The sequence below is a fragment of the Triticum aestivum genome, chromosome 7D (genome assembly GCF_018294505.1).
Source record: "Triticum aestivum cultivar Chinese Spring chromosome 7D, IWGSC CS RefSeq v2.1, whole genome shotgun sequence".
NCBI classification, from domain to species: Eukaryota; Viridiplantae; Streptophyta; class Magnoliopsida; order Poales; family Poaceae; genus Triticum; species Triticum aestivum.
The window spans coordinates 22,868,814-22,883,269 of NC_057814.1; positions in this window are offsets into that span (position 1 = coordinate 22,868,814).

A 14,456-nucleotide genomic window follows, 5' to 3' on the forward strand; every position below is an offset into this window, starting at 1 on the left:
TAGCAGATCCGTTGACTAAACCTCTCCCTAGGGCAAAACATGATCAACACCAGGACGCAATGGGTGTTCGATTCATCACAATGTAACTAGATTATTGACTCTAGTGCAAGTGGGAGACTGTTGGAAATATGCCCTAGAGGCAATAATAAATGGTTATTATTCTATTTCTTTGTTCATGGTAATTGTCTATTATTCATGCTATAATTGTATTGTCCGGAAATCGTAATACATGTGTGAATACATAGACCACAAAGTGTCCCTAGTAAGCCTCTAGTTGACTAGCTCGTTGATCAACAGATAGTCATGGTTTCCTGGCTATGGACATTGGATGTCATTGATAACGGGATCACATCATTAGGAGAATGATGTGATGGACAAGACCCAATCCTAAGCATAGCATAAAAGATCGTGTAGTTTCGTTTGCTAGAGCTTTTCCAATGTCAAGTATCTTTTCCTTAGACCATGAGATCGTGCAACTCCCGGATACCGTAGGAGTGCTTTGGGTGTGCCAAACGTCACAACGTAACTGGGTGACTATAAAGGTGTACTACGGGTATCTCCGAAAGTGTCTGTTGGGTTGGCACGGATCGAGACTGGGATTTGTCACTCCGTGTGACGGAGAGGTATCTCTGGGCCCACTCGGTAATGCATCATCATAATGAGCTCAATGTGACTAAGGCGTTAGTCACAGGATCATGCATTGCGGTACGAGTAAAGAGACTTGCCGGTAACGAGATTGAACAAGGTATTGGGATACCGACGATCGAATCTCGGGCAAGTAACGTACCGATTGACAAAGGGAATTGCATACGGGATTGACTGAATCCTCGACATCGTGGTTCATCCGATGAGATCATCGTGAAACATGTGGGAGCCAACATGGGTATCCAGATCCCGCTTTTGGTTATTGACCGGAGAGGCGTCTCGGTCATGTCTGCATGTCTCCCGAACCCGTAGGGTCTACAGACTTAAGGTCCGGTGACGCTAGGGTTGTAGAGATATATGTATGCGGAAACCAGAAAGTTGTTCGGAGTCCCGGATGAGATCCCGGACGTCACGAGAGGTTCCGGAATGGTCCGGAGGTGAAGAATTATATATAGGAAGTCCAGTTTCGGCCACCGGGAAAGTTTCGGGGGTTACCGGTAATGTACCGGGACCACCGGAAGGGTCCCGGGGGTCCACCGGGTGGGGCCACCTATCCCGGAGGGCCCCGTGGGCTGAAAGTGGAAGGGAACCAGCCCTTAGTGGGCTGGGGCGCCCCCCCTTGGGCCTCCCCCCATGCGCCTAGGGTTGGGAACCCTAGGGGGGGACTTCCCCCTTGCCTTGGGGGGCAAGGCAACCCCTTCCCCCCCTTGTGGCCGCCGCCCCCCTTGAGATCCCATCTCTTGGGGCCGGCGCCCCCCAGGGGGCCTATATAAAGGGGGGGGAGGGAGGGCAGCACACTACAGCCTTGGGCGCCTCCCTCCTCCCCTGCAACCACTCTCTCTCTCTCGAAGAAGCTTAGGGAAGCCCTGCCGAGACCCGCTACATCCACCACCACGCCGTCGTGCTACTGGATCTCCATCAACCTCTCCTTTCCCCTTGCTGGATCAAGAAGGAGGAGACGTCGCTGCACCGTACGTGTGTTGAACGCGGAGGTGCCGTCCGTTCGGCACTCGGTCATCGGTGATTTGGATCATGGCGAGTACGACTCTGTCATCCACGTTCATTGGAACGCTTCCGCTCGCGATCTACAAGGGTATGTAGATACACTCCTTTCCCCTCGTTGCTAGTATACTCCATAGATGCATCTTGGTGAGCGTAGGAAAATTTTAAATTATGCTATGATTCCCAACAGTTATGTGAACATCGACTACATGACACTTCACCATGATTTGGGCCTAGGGGAAGGCATTGGGAAGTAATAAGTAGATGATGGGTTGCTAGAGTGACAGAAGCTTAAACCCTAGTTTATGCGTTGCTTCGTAAGGGGCTGATTTGCATCCATATGTTTCATGCTATGGTTAGGTTTACCTTAATACTTCTTTTGTAGTTGCGAATGCTTGCAATAGGGGTTAATCATAAGTGGGATGCTTGTCCAAGGAAGGGCAGTACCCAAGCACCGGTCCACCCACATATCAAATTATCAAAGTAACGAACGCAAATCATATGAGCATGATGAAAACTAGCTTGACGATAATTCCCATGTGTTCTCGGGAGCGCTTTCCTTTATATAAGAGTTTGTCCAGGCTTGTCCTTTGCTACAAATAGGATTGGGCGACCTTGCTGCACTTTATTTATTCTTGTTAGTTGCTACCCGTTACAAATTACCTTATCACAAAACTATCTGTTACTGATAATTTTAGTGCTTGCAGAGAATACCTTACTGAAAACCGCTTGTCATTTCCTTCTGCTCCTCATTGGGTTCGACACTCTTACTTATCGATAGGACTATGATAGATCCCCTATACTTTTGGGTCAGTAAGACTCTTTTCTGGCGCCGTTTCCGGGGAGTGAAGCGCCTTTGGTAAGGAAAAATTTATATAGTGTGCTGAAATTGACTGTCACTTGTTACTATGGAAAGTAATCCTTTGAGGGGCTTGTTCGGGGTATCTTCACCCCGACCAGTCGAGCAAAGAGTTGCTCCTTAACCTACAGAACCTACTGAAAATATTTACATTGAAATTCCTTCGGGTATGATAGAGAAACTGCTAGCTAATCCTTTTACGGAGATGGAACATTGCATCCCGATTTGCACCTAATCTATGTGGATGAAGTTTATGGATTATTTAAGCTTGTAGGTATGCCCGAGGATGTTATCAAGAAGAAGGTATTCCCTTTATCTTTGAAGGTAAAGGAATTGACATGGTTTAGGCTATGTGATGATATGGGATCATGGAACTACAACCGATTGAAATTGGAATTTCATCAGAAGTTTTATCCTATGCATCTAGTTCATCGTGATCGTAATTATATATATAATTTTTGGCCTCGCGAAGGAGAAAGCATCGCTCAAGCTTGGGGGAGGCTTAATTCAATGTTATATTCATGCCCCAATCATGAGCTCTCAATAGAAACTATTATTCAAAAATTTTATGCTCGGCTTTCTCTCAATAATCGCTCCATGCTCGATACTTCTTGTATTGGTTCTTTTATGATGAAGACTATTGAATTCAAATGGGATTTATTGGAAAGAACTAAACGCAACTCTAAAGATTGGGAACTCGATGAAGGTAAGGAGTCAGGTATAACACCTAAGTTTGATTGTGTCAAATCTTTTATGGATACCGATGTTTTCCGTGAATTTAGCACTAAATATGGACTTGACTCTGAGATAGTAGCTTCTTTCTGTGAATCATTTGCTACTCATGTTGATCTCCCTAAGGAGAAGTGGTTTAAATATCATCTTCCCATTGAAGTAAAAGCAGTTGAACCTATTAAAGTTGAAGAAAAGACGATCACTTATAATGTTGATCCTATTGTTCCTATGACTTATATTGAGAAACCACCTTTCCCTGTGAGAATAAAGGATCATGCTAAAGCTTCAACCGTGGTTCGTAAGAGTAATACTAGGACACCTACACCCCCTGAGCAAATTAAAGCTGAACCTAGTATTGCTATGGTTAAATATCTCTTGGCCGATAATATTGATGGGCATGTTATTTACTTCTGTGATGAAGCTGCTAGAATTGCTAGACCCGATACTAAGGGTAAACATAGACCTGTTGTTGGCATGCCTGTTGTTTCTGTTAAAATAGGAGATCATTGTTATCATGGCTTATGTGATATGGGTGCTAGTGCAAGTGCAATACCTCATTCCTTATACAAAGAAACTATGCATGATATGGCACTTACTAAGATAGAAGAAATTGATGTTACAATTAAGCTTGCCAATAGAGATACTATTTCACCAGTTGGGATTGTTAGAGATGTTGAAGTCTTGTATGGGAAAGTTAAATATCCTACTGATTTTCTTGTTCTTGGTTCCCCACAAGATGCCTTTTGTCCCATTATATTCGGTAGGCCCTTCTTGAATACTGTTAATGCTAAGATAGACTGCGAAAAGGATATTGTTACCGTTGGTTTAGGGGATATGTCTCATGAATTTAGTTTTGCTAAATTTCGTAGACAACCCCATGATCAAGAATTTCCTAGTAAAGATGAAATTATTGGTCTTGCTTTTATTGCCGTGCCTCCTAACGATCCCTTAGAACAATATTTTCTAGACCATGAAAATGATATGTTTATGAATGAAAGAAGGGAAATAGATGAAGTATTCTTTAAACAGGGACCTATTTTGAAACACAACTTGCCTGTTGAAATCCTAGGGGATCCTCCTCCACCCAAGGGCGATCCCGTGTTTGAGCTTAAACCATTACCTGATACTCTTAAATATGCTTATCTTGATGAAATATCCTATTATTATTAGTGCTAACCTTTCAGAGCAAGAAAAAGAGAAATTATTGAAAACTCTGAAGAAGCACTATGCTGCTATTGGATATACTCTTGATGATCTTAAGGGCATTAGTCCCACTCTATGCGAACACAAAATAAAATTGGAGAAAGACGCTAAACCGGTTGTTGATCACCAACGACAGTTAAATCCTAAGATGAAAGAAGTGGTAAGAAAAGAAATACTAAAGCTTCTGGAGGCAGGTATAATTTATCCTGTTGCTGATAGTCAGTGGGTTAGTCCTGTTGATACGTCTCCATCGTATCTACTTTTCCAAACACTTTTACCCTTGTTTTGGACTCTAACTTGCATGATTTGAATGGAACTAACCCGGACTGACGCTGTTTTCAGCAGAATTGCCATGGTGTTATTTTGTGCAGAAATAAAAGTTCTCGGAATGACCTGAAACTTCACGTAGAATATTTTTGGAATTTATAAAAAATACCGGTGAAAGAATCAAGACCAGGGGCCCACAGCCTGTCCACGAGGGTGGGGGCGCGCCCCCTGCCTCATGGGCCCCCTGGTGCTCCACCGACCTCAACTCCAACTCCATATATTCACGTTCGGGGAGGAAAAAATCAGAGAGAAGGATTCATCGCGTTTTATGATACGGAGCCGCCGCCAAGCCCTAATCTCTCTCGGGAGGGCTGATCTGGAGTCCGTTCGGGGCTCCGGAGAGGGGAATCCATCGCCATCGTCATCATCAACCTTCCTCCATCACCAATTTCATGATGCTCACCGACGTGCGTGAGTAATTCCATCATAGGCTTGCTGGACGGTGATGGGTTGGATGAGATTTACCATGTAATCGACTTAGTTTTGTTAGGGTTTGATCCCTAGTATCCATTATGTTCTGAGATTGATGTTGCTATGACTTTGCTGTGCTTAATGCTTGTCACTAGGGCCCGAGTGCCATGATTTCAGATCTGAACCTATTATGTTTTCATGAATATATGTGAGTTCTTGATCCTATGTTGCAAGTCATTAGTCAGCTACTATGTGTTATGATCCGGCAACCCCGAAGTGACAATAATCGGGACCACTCCCGGTGATGACCGTAGTTTGAGGAGTTCATGTATTCACTAAGTGTTAATGCTTTGGTCCGGTACTCTATTAAAAGGAGGCCTTAATATCCCTTAGTTTCCAATAGGACCCCGCTGCCATGGGAGGGTAGGACAAAAGATGTCATGTAAGTTCTTTTCCATAAGCACGTATGACTATATACGGAATACATGCCTACATTACATTGATGAATTGGAGCTAGTTCTGTGTCACCCTATGTTATAACTATTGCATGAGGAATCACATCCGACATTTCTCTATCACCGATCCAATGCCTATGAGCTTTTCACATATTGCACTTTGCTTTGTTACTTTTCCGTTGCCACTGTTATAATTACTACAAAACTACTACAGTTACTTTTGCTACCGTTACCGTTACTTCTATACTACTTTGCTACTAAATAATTTGCTGAAGATATTAAGTTATCCAGGTGTGGTTGAATTGACAACTCAACTGCTAATACTTGAGAGTATTCTTTGGCTCCCCTTGTGTCGAATCAATAAATTTGGGTTGAATACTCTACCCTCGAAAACTGTTGCGATCCCCTATACTTGTGGGTTACCAAGACTATTATCTGGCACCGTTGCCGGGGAGCATAGCTCTATTCTTTGAGTCACTTGGGATTTATATCTGCTGGTCACTATGAGGAACTTGAAAGACGAAAGAACTGAGATTTTTCCCTCAACTACGAGGGGAGGTAAGGAACTGCCATCTAGCTCTGCACTTAATTTGTTGGGGATCGTTGCAGAAATTAAATTTTTTCTACGCATCACCAAGAACAATGTATGGAGTCTTCTAGCAACGAGAGGGAAAAGAGTGCATCTACATACCCTTGTAGATCGCGAGCGGAAGCGTTCAAGTGAACGGGGTTGATGGAGTCGTACTCGTCGTGATCCAAATCACCGATGACCGAGCGCCGAACGGACGGCACCTCCGCGTTCAACACACGTACGGTTGGGGAGGACGTCTCCTCCTTCTTGATCCAGCAAGGGGGAAGGAGAGGTTGATGGAGATCTAGCAGCATGACGGCGTGGTGGTGGAAGTAGCGGGGTTCTCGGTAGGGCTTCGCCAAGCTCAGCGAGAGGGAGAGGTGTCACGGGAGGGAGAGGGAGGCGCCAGGGGCTTAGGTGCCGCTGCCCTCCCTCCCCCCTCTTTATATAGGGGTCCAGGGGGGCGCCAGCCCCCTGAGATCCCATCTCAAAGGGGGAGCGGCGGCCAAGGGGGGGAACTTGCCCCCCAAGTCAAGTGGGGCGCCCCCCACCCCTAGGGTTTCCAACCCTAGGCGCAGGGGAGGCCCAAGGGGGGCGCACCAGCCCACCAGGGGCTGGTTCCCTTCCCCACTTCAGCCCATGGGGCCCTCCGGGATAGGTGGCCCCACCCGATGGACCCCCGGGACCCTTTCGGTGGTCCCGGTACAATACCGGTGACCCCCGAAACTTTCCCGGTGGCCGAAACTGGACTTCCTATATATAATTCCTCACATCCGGACCATTCCGAAACTCCTCGTGATGTCCGGGATCTCATCCGGGACTCCTAACAACTTTCGGATTTCCGCATACTAATATCTCTACAACCCTAGCGTCACCGAACCTTAAGTGTGTAGACCCTACGGGTTCGGGAGACATGCAAACATGACCGAGACGACTCTCCGGTCAATAACCAACAGCGGGATCTGGATACCCATGTTGGCTCCCACATGTTCCACGATGATCTCATTGGATGAACCACGATGTCGAGGATTCAATCAATCCCGTATACAATTCCCTTTGTCAATCGGTACGTTACTTGCCCGAGATTCGATCGTCGGTATCCCAATACCTTGTTCAATCTTGTTACCGGCAAGTCACTTTACTCCTACCGTAATGCATGATCCCGTGACCAAACACTTGGTCACATTGAGCTCATTATGATGATGCATTACCGAGTGGGCCCAGAGATACCTCTCCGTCATACGGAGTGACAAATCCCAGTCTCGATTCGTGCCAACCCAACAGACACTTTCGGAGATACCCGTAGTGCACCTTTATAGCCACCCAGTTACGTTGTGACGTTTGGCACACCCAAAGCACTCTTATGGTATCCGGGAGTTGCACAATCTCATGGTCTAAGGAAATGATACTTGACATTTGGAAAAGCTCTAGCAAACGAACTACACGATCTTGTGCTATGCTTAGGATTGGGTCTTGTCCATCACATCATTCTCCTAATTATGTGATCCCATTATCAATGACATCCAATGTCCATAGTCAGGAAACCATGACTATCTGTTGATCAACGAGCTAGTCAACTAGAGGCTCACTAGGGACATGTTGTGGTCTATGTATTCACACATGTATTGCGATTTCCGGATAACACAATTATAGCATGAACAATAGACAATTATCATGAACAAGGAAATATAATAATAACCATTTTATTATTGCCTCTAGGGCATATTTCCAACAGTCTCCCACTTGCACTAGAGTCAATAATCTAGTTACATTGTGATGAATCGAACACCCATAGAGTTCTGGTGTTGATCATGTTTTGCTCTAGGGAGAGGTTTAGTCAACGGATCTGCTACATTCAGGTCCGTATGTACTTTACAAATATCTATGTCTCCATTTTGAACACTTTCACGAATGGAGTTGAAGCGACGCTTGATATGCCTGGTCTTCCTGTGAAACCTGGGCTCCTTTGCAAGGGCAATAGCTCCAGTGTTGTCACAGAAGAGAGTCATCGGGCCCGACGCATTGGGAATAACTCCTAGGTCGGTAATGAACTCCTTCACCCAGATTGCTTCTTGTGCTGCCTTTGAGGCCGCCATGTATTCCGCTTCACATGTAGATCCCGCCACAACGCTTTGCTTGCAACTGCACCAGCATACTGCCCCACCATTCAAAATATACACGTATCCGGTTTGTGACTTAGAGTCATCCAGATCTGTGTCAAAGCTAGCCTCGACGTAACCCTTTACGACGAGCTCTTCGTCACCTCCATAAACGAGAAACATATCCTTAGTCCTCTTCAGGTACTTCAGGATATTCTTGACCGCTGTCCAGTGTTCCATGCCGGGATTACTTTGGTACCTTCCTACCAAACTTACGGCAAGGTTTACATCAGGTCTGGTACACAGCATGGCATACATAATAGACCCTATGGCCGAGGCATAGGGGATGACACTCATCTTTTCTCTATCTTCTGCCGTGGTCGGGCATTGAGCCGTGCTCAATTGCACACCTTGCAATACAGGCAAGAACCCCTTCTTGGACTGATCCATATTGAACTTCTTCAATATCTTGTCAAGGTACGTACTTTGTGAAAGACCAATGAGGCGTCTTGATCTATCTCTATAGATCTTGATGCCTAATATATAAGCAGCTTCTCCAAGGTCCTTCATTGAAAAACACTTGTTCAAGTAGGCCTTTATGCTTCCCAAGAATTCTATATCATTTCCCATCAACAATATGTCATCCACATATAATATGAGAAATGCTACAGAGCTCCCACTCACTTTCTTGTAAACACAGGCTTCTCCATAAGTCTGTGTAAACCCAAACGCTTTGATCATCTCATCAAATCGAATGTTCCAACTCCGAGATGCTTGCACCAGCCCATAGATGGAGCGCTAGAGCTTGCATACCTTGTTAGCATTCTTAGGATCGACAAAACCTTCCGGCTGCATCATATACAATTCTTCCTTAAGAAAGCCGTTAAGGAATGCCGTTTTGACGTCCATCTGCCATATCTCATAATCATAGTATGCGGCAATTGCTAACATGATTCGGACCGACTTCAACTTTGCTACGGGTGAGAAAGTCTCATCGTAGTCAACCCCTTGAACTTGTCGATAACCCTTAGCAACAAGTCAAGCTTTATAGATGGTAACATTACCATCCGCGTCCGTCTTCTTCTTAAAGATCCATTTGTTTTCTATCGCTCGCCGATCATCGGGCAAGTCTGTCAAAGTCCACACTTTGTTTTCATACATGGATCCTATCTCGGATTGCATGGCTTCAAGCCATTTGTTGGAATCTGGGCCCGCCATTGCTTCTTCATAGTTTGAAGGTTCACCGTTGTCTAACAACGTGATTTCCAGGACAGGGTAGCCATACCACTCTGGTGTGGAACGTGTCCTCGTGGACCTACGAAGTTCTATAGTAACTTGATCCGAAGTACCTTGATCATCATCATTAGCTTCCTCTCTAGTCAGTGCAGGCACCACAGGAACATCTTCCTGAGCTGCGCTACTTCCGGTTCAAGAGGTAGTACTTCATCAAGTTCCACTTTCCTCCCACTTACTTCTTTCGAGAGAAACTCTTTCTCCAGAAAGGACCCGTTCTTGGCAACAAAGATCTTGCCTTCGGATCTGAGGTAGAAGGTATACCCAATGGTTTCCTTAGGGTATCCTATGAAGACGCATTTTTCCGACTTGGGTTCGAGCTTTTCAGGTTGAAGTTTCTTGACATAAGCATCGCATCCCCAAACTTTTAGAAACGACAGCTTAGGTTTCTTCCCAAACCATAATTCATACGGTGTTGTCTCAACGGATTTCGACGGAGCCCTATTTAAAGTGAATGCGGCAGTCTCTAAAGCATAGCCCCAAAATGAGAGCGGTAGATCGGTAAGAGACATCATAGATCGCACCATATCCAATAGAGTGCGATTACGACGTTCGGACACACCATTTCGCTGAGGTGTTCCAGGCGGCGTGAGTTGTGAAACTATTCCACATTTCCTTAAGTGTGTGCCAAATTCGTGACTCAAATATTCCCCTCCACGATCTGATCGTAAGAATTTTATTTTCTGTCACGTTGATTCTCAACCTCACTCTGAAATTCCTTGAACTTTTCAAAGGTCTCAGACTTGTGTTTCATTAGGTAGACATACCCATATCTACTCAAGTCATCAGTGAGAGTGAGAACATAACGATAGCCACCGCGAGCCTCAACACTCATTGGACCGCACACATCAGTATGTATGATTTCCAATAAGTTGGTTGCTCGCTCCATTGTTCCGGAGAACGGAGTCTTGGTCATCTTACCCATGAGGCATGGTTCGCATGTGTCAAATGATTCGTAATCAAGAGACTCTAAAAGTCCATCAGCATGGAGCTTCTTCATGCGCTTGACACCAATGTGACCAAGACGGCAGTGCCACAAGTATGTGGGACTATCATTATCAACCTTACATCTTTTGGTACTCACACTATGAATATGTGTAACACTACGTTCGAGATTCATTAAGAATAAACCATTAACCAGCGGGGCATGACCATAAAACATATCTCTCATATAAATAGAACAACCATTATTCTCGGATTTAAATGAGTAGCCATCTCGAATTAAACGAGATCCTGATACAATGTTCATGCTCAAAGCTGGCACTAAATAACAATTATTGAGGTTTAAAACTAATCCCGTAGGTAAATGTAGAGGTAGCGTGCCGACGGCGATCACATCGACCTTGGAACCATTCCCGACGCGCATCGTCACCTCGTCCTTTGCCAGTCTCCGTTTATTCCGCAGCTCCTGCTTTGAGTTACAAATATGAGCAACCGCACCGGTATCAAATACCCAGGAGCTACTACGAGTGCTGGTAAGGTACACATCAATAACATGTATATCACATATACCTTTGGTGTTGCCGGCCTTCTTGTCCGCTAAGTACTTGGGGCAGTTCCGCTTCCAGTGACCACTTCCCTTGCAATAAAAGCACTCAGTCTCAGGCTTGGGTCCATTCTTTGGCTTCTTCCCGGCAACTGGCTTACCGGGCGCGGCAACTCCCTTGCCGTCCTTCTTGAAGTTCTTCTTACCCTTGCCTTTCTTGAACTTAGTGGTTTTATTCACCATCAACACTTGATGTTCCTTTTTGATCTCCACCTCCGCTGATTTCAGCATTGAATATACCTCAGGAATGGTCTTTTCCATCCCCTGCATATTGAAGTTCATCACAAAGCTCTTGTAGCTCGGTGGAAGCGACTGAAGGATTCTGTCAATGACCGCGTCATCCGGGAGATTAACTCCCAGCTGAGTCAAGCGGTTGTGTAACCCAGACATTTTGAGTATGTGCTCACTGACAGAACTATTTTCCTCCATCTTACAACTGAAGAACTTGTCGGAGACTTCATATCTCTCGACCCGGGCATGAGCTTGGAAAACCATTTTCAGCTCTTCGAACATCTCATATGCTCCGTGTTGCTCAAAACGCTTTTGGAGCCCCGGTTCTAAGCTGTAAAGCATGCCGCACTGAACGAGGGAGTAATCATCAGCACGCTGCTGCCAAGCGTTCATAACGTCTTGGTTCTCTGGGATGGGTGCGTCACCTAGCGGTGCTTCTAGGACATAATCTTTCTTGGCAGCTATGAGGATGATCCTCAGGTTCCGGACCCAGTCCGTATAGTTGCTGCCATCATCTTTCAGCTTGGTTTTCTCTAGGAACGCGTTGAAGTTGAGGGCAACGTGGGCCATTTGATCTACAAGACATATTGTAAAGATTTTAGACTAAGTTCATGATAATTAAGTTCATCTAATCAAATTATTCAATGAACTCCCACTCAGATAGACATCCCTCTAGTCATCTAAGTGAAACATGATCCGAGTCAACTAGGCCGTGTCCGATCATCACGTGAGACGGACTAGTCAACATCGGTGAACATCTTCATGTTGATCGTATCTTCTATACGACTCATGCTCGACCTTTCGGTCTTCCGTGTTCCGAGGCCATGTCTGTACATGCTAGGCTCGTCAAGTCAACCTAAGTGTATTGCGTGTGTAAATCTGGCTTACACCCGTTGTATTCGAACGTTAGAATCTATCACACCCGATCATCACGTGGTGCTTCGAAACAACGAACCTTCGCAACGGTGCACAGTTAGGGGGAACACTTTCTTGAAATTATTGCGAGGGATCATCTTATTTAAGCTACCGTCGTTCTAAGCAAATAAGATGTAAAACATGATAAACATCACATGCAATCAAATAGTGACATGATATGGCCAGTATCATATTGCTCCTTTGATCTCCATCTTCGGGGCGCCATGATCATCTTCGTCACCGGCATGACACCATGATCTCCATCATCGTGTCTTCATGAAGTTGTCACGCCAACGATTACTTCTACTTCTATGGCTAACGTGTTTAGCAATAAAGTAAAGTAATTTACATGGCGTTATTCAATGACACGCAGGTCATACAAAAAATAAAGACAACTCCTATGGCTCCTGCCGGTTGTCATACTCATCGACATGCAAGTCGTGATTCCTATTACAAGAACATGATCAATCTCATACATCACATATATTTCATTCATCACATCCTTTTGGCCATATCACATCACAAGGCATATGCTGCAAAAACAAGTTAGACGTCCTCTAATTGTTGTTGCATGTTTTTACGTGGCTTCTATAGGTTTCTAGCAAGAACGTTTCTTACCTACGTAAAACCACAACGTGATATGCCAACTTCTATTTACCCTTCATAAGGACCCTTTTCATCGAATCCGATTCGACTAAAGTGGGAGAGACAGACACCCGCTAGCCACCTTATGCAACTAGTGCATGTCAGTCGGTGGAACCTGTCTCACGTAAGCGTACGTGTAAGGTCGGTCCGGGCCGCTTCATCCCACGATGCCGCCGAAACAAGATAAGACTAGTAGTGGCAAGAAAATTGACAACATCTACGCCCACAACAAGTTTGTGTTCTACTCGTGCATAGAAACTACGCATAGACCTAGCTCATGATGCCACTGTTGGGGATCGTTGCAGAAATTAAAAATTTCTACGCATCACCAAGAACAATCTATGGAGTCTTCTAGCAACGAGAGGGAAAAGAGTGCATCTACATACCCTTGTAGATCGCGAGCGGAAGCGTTCAAGTGAACGGGGTTGATGGAGTCGTACTCGTCGTGATCCAAATCACCGATGACCGAGCGCCGAACGGACGGCACCTCCGCGTTCAACACACGTACGGTTGGGGAAGACGTCTCCTCCTTCTTGATCCAGCAAGGGGGAAGGAGAGGTTGATGGAGATCCAGCAGCACGACGGCGTGGTGGTGGAAGTAGCGGGGTTCTCGGCAGGGCTTCGCCAAGCTCAGCGAGAGGGAGAGGTGTCACGGGAGGGAGAGGGAGGCGCCAGGGGCTTAGGTGCCGCTGCCCTCCCTCCCCCCTATTTATATAGGGGTCCAGGGGGGCGCCGGCCCCCTGAGATCCCATCTCAAAGGGGGGCGGCGGCCAAGGGGGGGAACTTGCCCCCCAAGTCAAGTGGGGCGCCCCCCCACCCCTAGGGTTTCCAACCCTAGGCGCAGGGGAGGCCCAAGGGGGGCGCACCAGCCCACCAGGGGCTGGTTCCCTTCCCCACTTAAGCCCATGGGGCCCTTCGGGATAGGTGGCCCCACCCGGTGGACCCCCGGGACCCTTCCGGTGGTCCTGGTACAATACCGATGACCCCCAAAACTTTCCCGGTGGCCGAAACTGGACTTCCTATATATAATTCTTCACCTCCGGACCATTCCGGAACTCCTCGTGACGTCCGGGATCTCATCCGGGACTCCGAACAACTTTCGGATTTCCGCATACTAATATCTCTACAACCCTAGCGTCACCGAACCTTAAGTGTGTAGACCCTACGGGTTCGGGAGACATGCAAACATGACCGAGACGACTCTCCGGTGAATAACCAACAGCGGGATCTGGATACACATGTTGGCTCCCACATGTTCCACGATGATCTCATCAGATGAACCATGATGTCAAGGATTCAATCAATCCCGTATACAATTCCCTTTGTCAATCGGTACGTTACTTGCCCGAGATTCGATCGTCGGTATCCCAATACCTTGTTCAATCTCGTTACCGGCAAGTCACTTTACTCGTACCGTAATGCATGATCCCGTGACCAAACACTTGGTCACATTGAGCTCATTATGATGATGCATTACCGAGTGGGCCCAGAGATACCTCTCCGTCATACGGAGTGACAAATC